The sequence below is a fragment of the Myxine glutinosa genome, chromosome 13, assembly GCF_964187855.1.
Source record: "Myxine glutinosa chromosome 13, kmMyxGlut1.1, whole genome shotgun sequence".
Classification (NCBI taxonomy): domain Eukaryota; kingdom Metazoa; phylum Chordata; class Myxini; order Myxiniformes; family Myxinidae; genus Myxine; species Myxine glutinosa.
In genome coordinates this window covers 7,473,469-7,489,667 of record NC_136273.1, presented here as the reverse complement: position 1 = coordinate 7,489,667, position 16,199 = coordinate 7,473,469, and positions in this window count along the sequence as shown.

Genomic DNA, 16,199 nt, shown 5'->3' with positions numbered 1-16,199 from the left:
TTCTAAAGGGTAATTCTAAAGGGTAATTCTAAATGGTAATTCTAAATGGTAATTCTAAATGGTAATTCTAAAGGGTAATTCTAAATGGTAATTCTAAAGGGTGATTCTAAAGGGTAATTCTAAATGGTAATTCTAAATGGTAATTCTAAATGGTAATTCTAAATGGTAATTCTAAAGGGTAATTCTAAATGGTAATTCTAAATGGTAATTCTAAATGGTAATTCTAAATGGTAATTCTAAAGGGTAATTCTAAATGGTAATTCTAAATGGTAATTCTAAATGGTAATTCTAAATGGTAATTCTAAAGGGTAATTCTAAATGGTAATTCTAAAGGGTAATTCTAAATGGTAATTCTAAATGGTAATTCTAAAGGGTAATTCTAAATGGTAATTCTAAAGGGTGATTCTAAATGGTAATTCTAAATGGTAATTCTAAATGGTAATTCTAAAGGGTAATTCTAAAGGGTAATTCTAAATGGTAATTCTAAATGGTAATTCTAAATGGTAATTCTAAATGGTAATTCTAAATGGTAATTCTAAATGGTAATTCTAAATGGTAATTCTAAATGGTAATTCTAAATGGTAATTCTAAATGGTAATTCTAAATGGTAATTCTAAAGGGTAATTCTAAATTGTAATTCTAAAGGGTAATTCTAAATGGTAATTCTAAAGGGTAATTCTAAATGGTAATTCTAAATGGTAATTCTAAATGGTAATTCTAAAGGGTAATTCTAAAGGGTAATTCTAAAGGGTAATTCTAAACGGTAATTCGAAAGGGTAATTCTAAAGGGTAATTCTAAAGGGTAATTCTAAATGGTAATTCTAAATGGTAATTCTAAATGGTAATTCTAAAGGGTAATTCTAAAGGGTAATTCTAAATGGTAATTCTAAACGGTAATTCTAAATGGTAATTCTAAAGGGTAATTCTAAAGGGTAATTCTAAATGGTAATTCTAAATGGTAATTCTAAATGGTAATTCTAAATGGTAATTCTAAATGGTAATTCTAAATGGTAATTCTAAATGGTAATTCTAAATGGTAATTCTAAAAGGTAATTCTAAATGGTAATTCTAAATGGTAATTCTAAATGGTAATTCTAAAAGGTAATTCTAAATGGTAATTCTAAATGGTAATTCTAAAGGGTAATTCTAAATGGTAATTCTAAATGGTAATTCTAAATGGTAATTCTAAATGGTAATTCTAAAGGGTAATTCTAAATGGTAATTCTAAATGGTAATTCTAAATGGTAATTGTAAATGGTAATTCTAAAGGGTAATTCTAAATTGTAATTCTAAAGGGTAATTCTAAATGGTAATTCTAAAGGGTAATTCTAAATGGTAATTCTAAAGGGTAATTCTAAAGGGTAATTCTAAAGGGTAATTCTAAACGGTAATTCTAAAGGGTAATTCTAAAGTGTAATTCTAAATGGTAATTCTAAATGGTAATTCTAAAGGGTAATTCTAAAGGGTAATTCTAAAGGGTAATTCTAAACGGTAATTCTAAAGGGTAATTCTAAAGGGTAATTCTAAATGGTAATTCTAAATGGTAATTCTAAAGGGTAATTCTAAATGGTAATTCTAAATGGTAATTCTAAAGGGTAATTCTAAATGGTAATTCTAAATGGTAATTCTAAAGGGTAATTCTAAAGGGTAATTCTAAATGGTAATTCTAAATGGTAATTCTAAAGGGTAATTCTAAAGGGTAATTCTAAAGGGTAATTCTAAATGGTAATTCTAAATGGAAATTCTAAATGGTAATTCTAAATGGTAATTCTAAAGGGTAATTCTAAATGGTAATTCTAAATGGTAATTCTAAATGGTAATTCTAAAGGGTAATTCTAAATGGTAATTCTAAAGGGTAATTCTAAAGGGTAATTCTAAATGGTAATTCCAAAATGGGAATTCTAAATGGTAATTCTAAAGGGTAATTCTAAATGGTAATTCTAAATGGTAATTCTAAATGGTAATTCTAAAGGGTAATTCTAAATGGTAATTCTAAAGGGTAATTCTAAAGGGTAATTCTAAATGGTAATTCTAAATGGTAATTCTAAATGGTAATTCTAAAGGGTAATTCTAAATGGTAATTCTAAAGGGTGATTCTAAAGGGTAATTCTAAATGGTAATTCTAAATGGTAATTCTAAATGGTAATTCTAAATGGTAATTCTAAAGGGTAATTCTAAATGGTAATTCTAAATGGTAATTCTAAATGGTAATTCTAAATGGTAATTCTAAAGGGTAATTCTAAATGGTAATTCTAAATGGTAATTCTAAATGGTAATTCTAAATGGTAATTCTAAATGGTAATTCTAAAGGGTAATTCTAAATGGTAATTCTAAAGGGTAATTCTAAATGGTAATTCTAAATGGTAATTCTAAAGGGTAATTCTAAATGGTAATTCTAAAGGGTGATTCTAAATGGTAATTCTAAATGGTAATTCTAAATGGTAATTCTAAAGGGTAATTCTAAAGGGTAATTCTAAATGGTAATTCTAAATGGTAATTCTAAATGGTAATTCTAAATGGTAATTCTAAATGGTAATTCTAAATGGTAATTCTAAATGGTAATTCTAAATGGTAATTCTAAATGGTAATTCTAAATGGTAATTCTAAATGGTAATTCTAAATGGTAATTCTAAATGGTAATTCTAAATGGTAATTCTCAAGGGTGATTCTAAAGGGTAATTCTAAATGGTAATTCTAAATGGTAATTCTAAATGGTAATTCTAAATGGTAATTCTAAATGGTAATTCTAAAGGGTAATTCTGAATGGTAATTCTAAAGGGTAATTCTAAAGGGTAATTCTAAATGGTAATTCTAAATGGTAATTCTAAAGGGTAATTCTAAATGGTAATTCTAAATGGTAATTCTAAATGGTAATTCTAAATGGTAATTCTAAAGGGTAATTCTAAATGGTAATTCTAAATGGTAATTCTAAATGGTAATTCTAAATGGTAATTCTAAATGGTAATTCTAAAGGGTGATTCTAAAGGGTGATTCTAAAGGGTAATTCTAAATGGTAATTCTAAATGGTAATTCTAAAGGGTAATTCTAAATGGTAATTCTAAATGGTAATTCTAAAGGGTAATTCTAAATGGTAATTCTAAAGGGTGATTCTAAAGGGTGATTCTAAAGGGTAATTCTAAATGGTAATTCTAAATGGTAATTCTAAAGGGTAATTCTAAAGGGTAATTCTAAAGGGTAATTCTAAAGTGTAATTCTAAATGGTAATTCTAAATGGTAATTCTAAATGGTAATTCTAAATGGTAATTCTAAAGGGTAATTCTAAAGGGTAATTCTAAAGGGTAATTCTAAATGGTAATTCTAAATGGTAATTCTAAATGGTAATTCTAAATGGTAATTCTAAAGGGTAATTCTAAATGGTAATTCTAAATGGTAATTCTAAAGGGTGATTCTAAAGGGTAATTCTAAAGGGTGATTCTAAAGGGTGATTCTAAAGGGTAATTCTAAAGGGTGATTCTAAAGGGTGATTCTAAATGGTAATTCTAAAGGGTAATTCTAAATGGTAATTCTAAAGGGTAATTATAAAGGGTGATTCTAAATGGTAATTCTAAAGGGTAATTCTAAAGGGTAATTCTAAAGGGTGATTCTAAAGGGTGATTCTAAATGGTAATTCTAAAGGGTAATTCTAAATGGTAATTCTAAAGGGTAATTCTAAAGGGTGATTCTAAAGGGTGATTCTAAATGGTAATTCTAAAGGGTAATTCTAAAGGGTAATTCTAAATGGTAATTCTAAAGGGTAATTCTAAAGGGTAATTCTAAATGGTAATTCTAAATGGTAATTCTAAATGGTAATTCTAAAGGGTAATTCTAAAGGGTGATTCTAAAGGGTAATTCTAAAGGGTAATTCTAAATGGTAATTCTAAATGGTAATTCTAAATGGTAATTCTAAATGGTAATTCTAAATGGTAATTCTAAATGGTAATTCTAAAGGGTAATTCTAAAGGGTAATTCTAAATGGTAATTCTAAATGGTAATTCTAAATGGTAATTCTGAAGGGTAATTCTAAATGGTAATTCTAAATGGTAATTCTAAATGGTAATTCTAAATGGTAATTCTAAATGGTAATTCTAAATGGTAATTCTAAATGGTAATTCTAAAGGGTAATTCTAAATGGTAATTCTAAAGGGTAATTCTAAATGGTAATTCTAAATGGTAATTCTAAATGGTAATTCTAAAGGGTAATTCTAAATGGTAATTCTAAAGGGTAATTCTAAATGGTAATTCTAAAGGGTAATTCTAAATGGTAATTCTAAAGGGTAATTCTAAATGGTAATTCTAAATGGTAATTCTAAAGGGTAATTCTAAATGGTAATTCTAAAGGGTAATTCTAAAGGGTAATTCTAAAAGGTAATTCTAAATGGTAATTCTAAAGGGTAATTCTAAATGGTAATTCTAAATGGTAATTCTAAATGGTAATTCTAAATGGTAATTCTAAATGGTAATTCTAAAGGGTAATTCTAAATGGTAATTCTAAAGGGTAATTCTAAATGGTAATTCTAAATGGTAATTCTAAAGGGTAATTCTAAAGGGTAATTCTAAATGGTAATTCTAAATGGTAATTCTAAATGGTAATTCTAAATGGTAATTCTAAATGGTAATTCTAAATGGTAATTCTAAAGGGTAATTCTAAATTGTAATTCTAAATGGTAATTCTAAATGGTAATTCTAAATGGTAATTCTAAATGGTAATTCTAAAGGGTAATTCTAAAGGGTAATTCTAAAGGGTAATTCTAAACGGTAATTCTAAACGGTAATTCTAAATGGTAATTCTAAAGGGTAATTCTAAAGGGTGATTCTAAAGGGTAATTCTAAACGGTAATTCTAAAGGGTAATTCTAAAGGGTAATTCTAAAGGGTAATTCTAAATGGTAATTCTAAATGGTAATTCTAAATGGTAATTCTAAAGGGTAATTCTAAATGGTAATTCTAAAGGGTAATTCTAAATGGTAATTCTAAATGGTAATTCTAAATGGTAATTCTAAATGGTAATTCTAAAGGGTAATTCTAAATGGTAATTCTAAATGGTAATTCTAAATGGTAATTCTAAATGGTAATTCTAAATGGTAATTCTAAAGGGTGATTCTAAAGGGTGATTCTAAAGGGTAATTCTAAATGGTAATTCTAAATGGTAATTCTAAAGGGTAATTCTAAATGGTAATTCTAAATGGTAATTCTAAATGGTAATTCTAAATGGTAATTCTAAAGGGTAATTCTAAATGGTAATTCTAAAGGGTGATTCTAAAGGGTGATTCTAAAGGGTAATTCTAAATGGTAATTCTAAATGGTAATTCTAAAGGGTAATTCTAAAGGGTAATTCTAAAGGGTAATTCTAAATGGTAATTCTAAATGGTAATTCTAAATGGTAATTCTAAATGGTAATTCTAAAGGGTAATTCTAAAGGGTAATTCTAAAGGGTAATTCTAAATGGTAATTCTAAATGGTAATTCTAAATGGTAATTCTAAATGGTAATTCTAAAGGGTAATTCTAAATGGTAATTCTAAATGGTAATTCTAAAGGGTGATTCTAAAGGGTAATTCTAAAGGGTGATTCTAAAGGGTGATTCTAAAGGGTGATGCTAAAGGGTGATTCTAAAGGGTGATTCTAAATGGTAATTCTAAAGGGTAATTCTAAATGGTAATTCTAAAGGGTAATTCTAAAGGGTGATTCAAAATGGTAATTCTAAAGGGTAATTCTAAAGGGTAATTCTAAAGGGTGATTCTAAAGGGTGATTCTAAATGGTAATTCTAAAGGGTAATTCTAAATGGTAATTCTAAAGGGTAATTCTAAAGGGTGATTCTAAAGGGTGATTCTAAATGGTAATTCTAAAGGGTAATTCTAAAGGGTAATTCTAAATGGTAATTCTAAAGGGTAATTCTAAAGGGTAATTCTAAATGGTAATTCTAAATGGTAATTCTAAATGGTAATTCTAAAGGGTAATTCTAAAGGGTAATTCTAAATGGTAATTCTAAATGGTAATTCTAAATGGTAATTCTAAAGGGTAATTCTAAAGGGTGATTCTAAAGGGTAATTCTAAAGGGTAATTCTAAATGGTAATTCTAAATGGTAATTCTAAATGGTAATTCTAAATGGTAATTCTAAATGGTAATTCTAAATGGTAATTCTAAAGGGTAATTCTAAAGGGTAATTCTAAATGGTAATTCTAAATGGTAATTCTAAATGGTAATTCTAAAGGGTAATTCTAAATGGTAATTCTAAAGGGTAATTCTAAATGGTAATTCTAAATGGTAATTCTAAATGGTAATTCTAAATGGTAATTCTAAATGGTAATTCTAAAGGGTAATTCTAAATGGTAATTCTAAAGGGTAATTCTAAATGGTAATTCTAAATGGTAATTCTAAATGGTAATTCTAAAGGGTAATTCTAAATGGTAATTCTAAAGGGTAATTCTAAATGGTAATTCTAAAGGGTAATTCTAAATGGTAATTCTAAAGGGTAATTCTAAATGGTAATTCTAAATGGTAATTCTAAAGGGTAATTCTAAATGGTAATTCTAAAGGGTAATTCTAAAGGGTAATTCTAAAGGGTAATTCTAAATGGTAATTCTAAAGGGTAATTCTAAATGGTAATTCTAAATGGTAATTCTAAATGGTAATTCTAAATGGTAATTCTAAATGGTAATTCTAAAGGGTAATTCTAAATGGTAATTCTAAAGGGTAATTCTAAATGGTAATTCTAAATGGTAATTCTAAAGGGTAATTCTAAAGGGTAATTCTAAATGGTAATTCTAAATGGTAATTCTAAATGGTAATTCTAAATGGTAATTCTAAAGGGTAATTCTAAAAGGTAATTCTAAATGGTAATTCTAAATGGTAATTCTAAATGGTAATTCTAAAGGGTAATTCTAAATGGTAATTCTAAAGGGTAATTCTAAATGGTAATTCTAAATGGTAATTCTAAAGGGTAATTCTAAATGGTAATTCTAAATGGTAATTCTAAATGGTAATTCTAAAGGGTAATTCTAAAGGGTAATTCTAAAGGGTAATTCTAAATGGTAATTCTAAATGGTAATTCTAAATGGTAATTCTAAATGGTAATTCTAAATGGTAATTCTAAATGGTAATTCTACAGGGTAATTCTAAAGGGTAATTCTAAAGGGTAATTCTAAATGGTAATTCTAAATGGTAATTCTAAATGGTAATTCTAAATGGTAATTCTAAAAGGTAATTCTAAATGGTAATTCTAAATGGTAATTCTAAATGGTAATTCTAAAAGGTAATTCTAAATGGTAATTCTAAATGGTAATTCTAAAGGGTAATTCTAAATGGTAATTCTAAATGGTAATTCTAAATGGTAATTCTAAATGGTAATTCTAAAGGGTAATTCTAAATGGTAATTCTAAATGGTAATTCTAAATGGTAATTGTAAATGGTAATTCTAAAGGGTAATTCTAAATTGTAATTCTAAAGGGTAATTCTAAATGGTAATTCTAAAGGGTAATTCTAAATGGTAATTCTAAAGGGTAATTCTAAAGGGTAATTCTAAAGGGTAATTCTAAACGGTAATTCTAAAGGGTAATTCTAAAGTGTAATTCTAAATGGTAATTCTAAATGGTAATTCTAAATGGTAATTCTAAAGGGTAATTCTAAAGGGTAATTCTAAAGGGTAACTCTAAGCGGTAATTCTAAAGGGTAATTCTAAAGGGTAATTCTAAATGGTAATTCTAAATGGTAATTCTAAAGGGTAATTCTAAATGGTAATTCTAAATGGTAATTCTAAAGGGTAATTCTAAATGGTAATTCTAAATGGTAATTCTAAAGGGTAATTCTAAAGGGTAATTCTAAATGGTAATTCTAAATGGTAATTCTAAAGGGTAATTCTAAAGGGTAATTCTAAAGGGTAATTCTAAATGGTAATTCTAAATGGTAATTCTAAATGGTAATTCTAAATGGTAATTCTAAAGGGTAATTCTAAATGGTAATTCTAAATGGTAATTCTAAATGGTAATTCTAAAGGGTAATTCTAAATGGTAATTCTAAAGGGTAATTCTAAAGGGTAATTCTAAATGGTAATTCCAAATGGGAATTCTAAATGGTAATTCTAAAGGGTAATTCTAAATGGTAATTCTAAATGGTAATTCTAAATGGTAATTCTAAAGGGTAATTCTAAATGGTAATTCTAAAGGGTAATTCTAAAGGGTAATTCTAAATGGTAATTCTAAATGGTAATTCTAAATGGTAATTCTAAAGGGTAATTCTAAATGGTAATTCTAAAGGGTGATTCTAAAGGGTAATTCTAAATGGTAATTCTAAATGGTAATTCTAAATGGTAATTCTAAATGGTAATTCTAAAGGGTAATTCTAAATGGTAATTCTAAATGGTAATTCTAAATGGTAATTCTAAATGGTAATTCTAAAGGGTAATTCTAAAGGGTAATTCTAAATGGTAATTCTAAATGGTAATTCTAAATGGTAATTCTAAAGGGTAATTCTAAATGGTAATTCTAAAGGGTGATTCTAAAGGGTAATTCTAAATGGTAATTCTAAATGGTAATTCTAAATGGTAATTCTAAATGGTAATTCTAAAGGGTAATTCTAAATGGTAATTCTAAAGGGTAATTCTAAATGGTAATTCTAAATGGTAATTCTAAAGGGTAATTCTAAATGGTAATTCTAAAGGGTGATTCTAAATGGTAATTCTAAATGGTAATTCTAAATGGTAATTCTAAAGGGTAATTCTAAAGGGTAATTCTAAATGGTAATTCTAAATGGTAATTCTAAATGGTAATTCTAAATGGTAATTCTAAATGGTAATTCTAAATGGTAATTCTAAATGGTAATTCTAAATGGTAATTCTAAATGGTAATTCTAAATGGTAATTCTAAATGGTAATTCTAAATGGTAATTCTAAAGGGTGATTCTAAAGGGTAATTCTAAATGGTAATTCTAAATGGTAATTCTAAATGGTAATTCTAAATGGTAATTCTAAATGGTAATTCTAAAGGGTAATTCTGAATGGTAATTCTAAAGGGTAATTCTAAAGGGTAATTCTAAATGGTAATTCTAAATGGTAATTCTAAAGGGTAATTCTAAATGGTAATTCTAAATGGTAATTCTAAATGGTAATTCTAAATGGTAATTCTAAAGGGTAATTCTAAATGGTAATTCTAAATGGTAATTCTAAATGGTAATTCTAAATGGTAATTCTAAATGGTAATTCTAAAGGGTAATTCTAAATGGTAATTCTAAATGGTAATTCTAAAGGGTAATTCTAAATGGTAATTCTAAAGGGTGATTCTAAAGGGTGATTCTAAAGGGTAATTCTAAATGGTAATTCTAAATGGTAATTCTAAAGGGTAATTCTAAAGGGTAATTCTAAAGGGTAATTCTAAAGTGTAATTCTAAATGGTAATTCTAAATGGTAATTCTAAATGGTAATTCTAAATGGTAATTCTAAAGGGTAATTCTAAAGGGTAATTCTAAAGGGTAATTCTAAATGGTAATTCTAAATGGTAATTCTAAATGGTAATTCTAAATGGTAATTCTAAATGGTAATTCTAAAGGGTAATTCTAAATGGTAATTCTAAATGGTAATTCTAAAGGGTAATTCTAAAGGGTAATTCTAAAGGGTGATTCTAAAGGGTGATTCTAAAGGGTAATTCTAAAGGGTGATTCTAAAGGGTGATTCTAAATGGTAATTCTAAAGGGTAATTCTAAATGGTAATTCTAAAGGGTAATTATAAAGGGTGATTCTAAATGGTAATTCTAAAGGGTAATTCTAAAGGGTAATTCTAAAGGGTGATTCTAAAGGGTGATTCTAAATGGTAATTCTAAAGGGTAATTCTAAATGGTAATTCTAAAGGGTAATTCTAAAGGGTGATTCTAAAGGGTGATTCTAAATGGTAATTCTAAAGGGTAATTCTAAAGGGTAATTCTAAATGGTAATTCTAAAGGGTAATTCTAAAGGGTAATTCTAAATGGTAATTCTAAATGGTAATTCTAAATGGTAATTCTAAAGGGTAATTCTAAAGGGTAATTCTAAATGGTAATTCGAAATGGTAATTCTAAATGGTAATTCTAAATGGTAATTCTAAATGGTAATTCTAAATGGTAATTCTCAAGGGTAATTCTAAAGGGTAATTCTAAATGGTAATTCTAAATGGTAATTCTAAATGGTAATTCTGAAGGGTAATTCTAAATGGTAATTCTAAATGGTAATTCTAAATGGTAATTCTAAATGGTAATTCTAAATGGTAATTCTAAATGGTAATTCTAAATGGTAATTCTAAAGGGTAATTCTAAATGGTAATTCTAAAGGGTAATTCTAAATGGTAATTCTAAATGGTAATTCTAAATGGTAATTCTAAAGGGTAATTCTAAATGGTAATTCTAAAGGGTAATTCTAAATGGTAATTCTAAAGGGTAATTCTAAATGGTAATTCTAAAGGGTAATTCTAAATGGTAATTCTAAATGGTAATTCTAAAGGGTAATTCTAAATGGTAATTCTAAAGGGTAATTCTAAAGGGTAATTCTAAAGGGTAATTCTAAAGGGTAATTCTAAATGGTAATTCTAAATGGTAATTCTAAATGGTAATTCTAAATGGTAATTCTAAATGGTAATTCTAAAGGGTAATTCTAAATGGTAATTCTAAAGGGTAATTCTAAATGGTAATTCTAAATGGTAATTCTAAAGGGTAATTCTAAAGGGTAATTCTAAATGGTAATTCTAAATGGTAATTCTAAATGGTAATTCTAAATGGTAATTCTAAATGGTAATTCTAAATGGTAATTCTAAAGGGTAATTCTAAATTGTAATTCTAAATGGTAATTCTAAATGGTAATTCTAAATGGTAATTCTAAATGGTAATTCTAAAGGGTAATTCTAAAGGGTAATTCTAAAGGGTAATTCTAAACGGTAATTCTAAACGGTAATTCTAAATGGTAATTCTAAAGGGTAATTCTAAAGGGTGATTCTAAAGGGTAATTCTAAACGGTAATTCTAAAGGGTAATTCTAAAGGGTAATTCTAAAGGGTAATTCTAAATGGTAATTCTAAATGGTAATTCTAAATGGTAATTCTAAAGGGTAATTCTAAATGGTAATTCTAAAGGGTAATTCTAAATGGTAATTCTAAATGGTAATTCTAAATGGTAATTCTAAATGGTAATTCTAAAGGGTAATTCTAAATGGTAATTCTAAATGGTAATTCTAAATGGTAATTCTAAATGGTAATTCTAAATGGTAATTCTAAAGGGTGATTCTAAAGGGTGATTCTAAAGGGTAATTCTAAATGGTAATTCTAAATGGTAATTCTAAAGGGTAATTCTAAATGGTAATTCTAAATGGTAATTCTAAATGGTAATTCTAAATGGTAATTCTAAAGGGTAATTCTAAATGGTAATTCTAAAGGGTGATTCTAAAGGGTGATTCTAAAGGGTAATTCTAAATGGTAATTCTAAATGGTAATTCTAAAGGGTAATTCTAAAGGGTAATTCTAAAGGGTAATTCTAAATGGTAATTCTAAATGGTAATTCTAAATGGTAATTCTAAATGGTAATTCTAAAGGGTAATTCTAAAGGGTAATTCTAAAGGGTAATTCTAAATGGGAATTCTAAATGGTAATTCTAAATGGTAATTCTAAATGGTAATTCTAAAGGGTAATTCTAAATGGTAATTCTAAATGGTAATTCTAAAGGGTGATTCTAAAGGGTAATTCTAAAGGGTGATTCTAAAGGGTGATTCTAAAGGGTGATGCTAAAGGGTGATTCTAAAGGGTGATTCTAAATGGTAATTCTAAAGGGTAATTCTAAATGGTAATTCTAAAGGGTAATTCTAAAGGGTGATTCAAAATGGTAATTCTAAAGGGTAATTCTAAAGGGTAATTCTAAAGGGTGATTCTAAAGGGTGATTCTAAATGGTAATTCTAAAGGGTAATTCTAAATGGTAATTCTAAAGGGTAATTCTAAAGGGTGATTCTAAAGGGTGATTCTAAATGGTAATTCTAAAGGGTAATTCTAAAGGGTAATTCTAAATGGTAATTCTAAAGGGTAATTCTAAAGGGTAATTCTAAATGGTAATTCTAAATGGTAATTCTAAATGGTAATTCTAAAGGGTAATTCTAAAGGGTAATTCTAAATGGTAATTCTAAATGGTAATTCTAAATGGTAATTCTAAAGGGTAATTCTAAAGGGTGATTCTAAAGGGTAATTCTAAAGGGTAATTCTAAATGGTAATTCTAAATGGTAATTCTAAATGGTAATTCTAAATGGTAATTCTAAATGGTAATTCTAAATGGTAATTCTAAAGGGTAATTCTCAAGGGTAATTCTAAATGGTAATTCTAAATGGTAATTCTAAATGGTAATTCTAAAGGGTAATTCTAAAGGGTAATTCTAAATGGTAATTCTAAATGGTAATTCTAAATGGTAATTCTAAATGGTAATTCTAAAGGGTAATTCTAAAGGGTAATTCTAAATGGTAATTCTAAATGATAATTCTAAATGGTAATTCTAAATGGTAATTCTAAAGGGTAATTCTAAATGGTAATTCTAAAGGGTAATTCTAAATGGTAATTCTAAATGGTAATTCTAAATGGTAATTCTAAAGGGTAATTCTAAATGGTAATTCTAAAGGGTAATTCTAAAGGGTAATTCTAAATGGTAATTCTAAAGGGTAATTCTAAATGGTAATTCTAAAGGGTAATTCTAAAGGGTAATTCTAAATGGTAATTCTAAATGGTAATTCTAAAGGGTAATTCTAAATGGTAATTCTAAAGGGTAATTCTAAAGGGTAATTCTAAAGGGTAATTCTAAAGGGTAATTCTAAATGGTAATTCTAAATGGTAATTCTAAATGGTAATTCTAAATGGTAATTCTAAATGGTAATTCTAAATGGTAATTCTAAAGGGTAATTCTAAAGGGTAATTCTAAATGGTAATTCTAAATGGTAATTCTAAATGGTAATTCTAAAGGGTAATTCTAAAGGGTAATTCTAAAGGGTAATTCTAAATGGTAATTCTAAATGGTAATTCTAAATGGTAATTCTAAATGGTAATTCTAAAGGGTAATTCTAAAGGGTAATTCTAAATGGTAATTCTAAATGGTAATTCGAAATGGTAATTCTAAATGGTAATTCTAAAGGGTAATTCTAAATGGTAATTCTAAAGGGTAATTCTAAATGGTAATTCTAAATGGTAATTCTAAATGGTAATTCTAAAGGGTAATTCTAAATGGTAATTCTAAAGGGTAATTCTAAAGGGTAATTCTAAATGGTAATTCTAAAGGGTAATTCTAAATGGTAATTCTAAAGGGTAATTCTAAATGGTAATTCTAAATGGTAATTCTAAAGGGTAATTCTAAATGGTAATTCTAAAGGGTAATTCTAAAGGGTAATTCTAAAGGGTAATTCTAAATGGTAATTCTAAATGGTAATTCTAAATGGTAATTCTAAATGGTAATTCTAAATGGTAATTCTAAATGGTAATTCTAAAGGGTAATTCTAAATGGTAATTCTAAAGGGTAATTCTAAATGGTAATTCTAAAGGGTAATTCTAAAGGGTAATTCTAAATGGTAATTCTAAATGGTAATTCTAAATGGTAATTCTAAAGGGTAATTCTAAATGGTAATTCTAAATGGTAATTCTAAATGGTAATTCTAAATGGTAATTCTAAATGGTAATTCTAAAGGGTAATTCTAAATGGTAATTCTAAATGGTAATTCTAAAGGGTAATTCTAAAGGGTAATTCTAAATGGTAATTCTAAATGGTAATTCTAAATGGTAATTCTAAATGGTAATTCTAAATGGTAATTCTAAAGGGTAATTCTAAAAGGTAATTCTAAATGGTAATTCTAAATGGTAATTCTAAATGGTAATTCTAAATGGTAATTCAAAATGGTAATTCTAAAGGGTAATTCTAAATGGTAATTCTAAAGGGTAATTCTAAATGGTAATTCTAAATGGTAATTCTAAAGGGTAATTCTAAATGGTAATTCTAAATGGTAATTCTAAATGGTAATTCTAAAGGGTAATTCTAAAGGGTAATTCTAAAGGGTAATTCTAAATGGTAATTCTAAATGGTAATTCTAAATGGTAATTCTAAATGGTAATTCTAAATGGTAATTCTAAATGGTAATTCTAAATGGTAATTCTACAGGGTAATTCTAAAGGGTAATTCTAAAGGGTAATTCTAAATGGTAATTCTAAATGGTAATTCTAAATGGTAATTCTAAATGGTAATTCTAAAGGGTAATTCTAAATGGTAATTCTAAATGGTAATTCTAAATGGTAATTCTAAATGGTAATTCTAAATGGTAATTCTAAAGGGTAATTCTAAATGGTAATTCTAAATGGTAATTCTAAATGGTAATTCTAAAGGGTAATTCTAAAGGGTAATTCTAAAGGGTAATTCTAAAGGGTAATTCTAAATGGTAATTCTAAATGGTAATTCTAAAGGGTAATTCTAAATGGTAATTCTAAATGGGTAATTCTAAATGGTAATTCTAAATGGTAATTCTAAATGGTAATTCTAAATGGTAATTCTAAATGGTAATTCTAAAGGGTAATTCTAAAAGGTAATTCTAAATGGTAATTCTAAATGGTAATTCTAAATGGTAATTCTAAAGGGTAATTCTAAATGGTAATTCTAAATGGTAATTCTAAATGGTAATTCTAAAGGGTAATTCTAAATGGTAATTCTAAATGGTAATTCTAAATGGTAATTCTAAATGGTAATTCTAAAGGGTAATTCTAAATGGTAATTCTAAATGGTAATTCTAAATGGTAATTCTAAAGGGTAATTCTAAAGGGTAATTCTAAATGGTAATTCTAAAGGGTAATTCCAAAGGGTAATTCTAAAAGGTAATTCTAAATGGTAATTCTAAATGGTAATTCTAAATGGTAATTCTAAATGGTAATTCTAAATGGTAATTCTAAAGGGTAATTCTAAATGGTAATTCTAAAGGGTAATTCTAAAGGGTAATTCTAAAGGGTAATTCTAAATGGTAATTCTAAATGGTAATTCTAAAGGGTAATTCTAAAGGGTAATTCTAAATGGTAATTCTAAATGGTAATTCTAAATGGTAATTCTAAATGGTAATTCTAAAGGGTAATTCTAAAGGGTAATTCTAAAGGGTAATTCTAAATGGTAATTCTAAATGGTAATTCTAAAGGGTAATTCTAAAGGGTAATTCTAAATGGTAATTCTAAATGGTAATTCTAAAGGGTAATTCTAAATGGTAATTCTAAATGGTAATTCTAAATGGTAATTCTAAAGGGTAATTCTAAATGGTAATTCTAAAGGGTAATTCTAAATGGTAATTCTAAAGGGTAATTCTAAATGGTAATTCTAAAGGGTAATTCTAAATGGTAATTCTAAATGGTAATTCTAAAGGGTAATTCTAAATGGTAATTCTAAAGGGTAATTCCAAAGGGTAATTCTAAAAGGTAATTCTAAATGGTAATTCTAAAGGGTAATTCTAAATGGTAATTCTAAATGGTAATTCTAAATGGTAATTCTAAATGGTAATTCTAAATGGTAATTCTAAAGGGTAATTCTAAATGGTAATTCTAAAGGGTAATTCTAAATGGTAATTCTAAATGGTAATTCTAAAGGGTAATTCTAAAGGGTAATTCTAAATGGTAATTCTAAATGGTAATTCTAAATGGTAATTCTAAATGGTAATTCTAAATGGTAATTCTAAATGGTAATTCTAAAGGGTAATTCTAAATTGTAATTCTAAATGGTAATTCTAAATGGTAATTCTAAATGGTAATTCTAAATGGTAATTCTAAAGGGTAATTCTAAAGGGTAATTCTAAAGGGTAATTCTAAACGGTAATTCTAAACGGTAATTCTAAATGGTAATTCTAAAGGGTAATTCTAAAGGGTGATTCTAAAGGGTAATTCTAAACGGTAATTCTAAAGGGTAATTCTAAAGGGTAATTCTAAAGGGTAATTCTAAATGGTAATTCTAAATGGTAATTCTAAATGGTAATTCTAAAGGGTAATTCTAAATGGTAATTCTAAAGGGTAATTCTAAATGGTAATTCTAAATGGTAATTCTAAATGGTAATTCTAAATGGTAATTCTAAAGGGTAATTCTAAATGGTAATTCTAAATGGTAATTCTAAATGGTAATTCTAAATGGTAATTCTAAATGGTAATTCTAAAGGGTGATTCTAAAGGGTGATTCTAAAGGGTAATTCTAAATGGTAATTCTAAATGGTA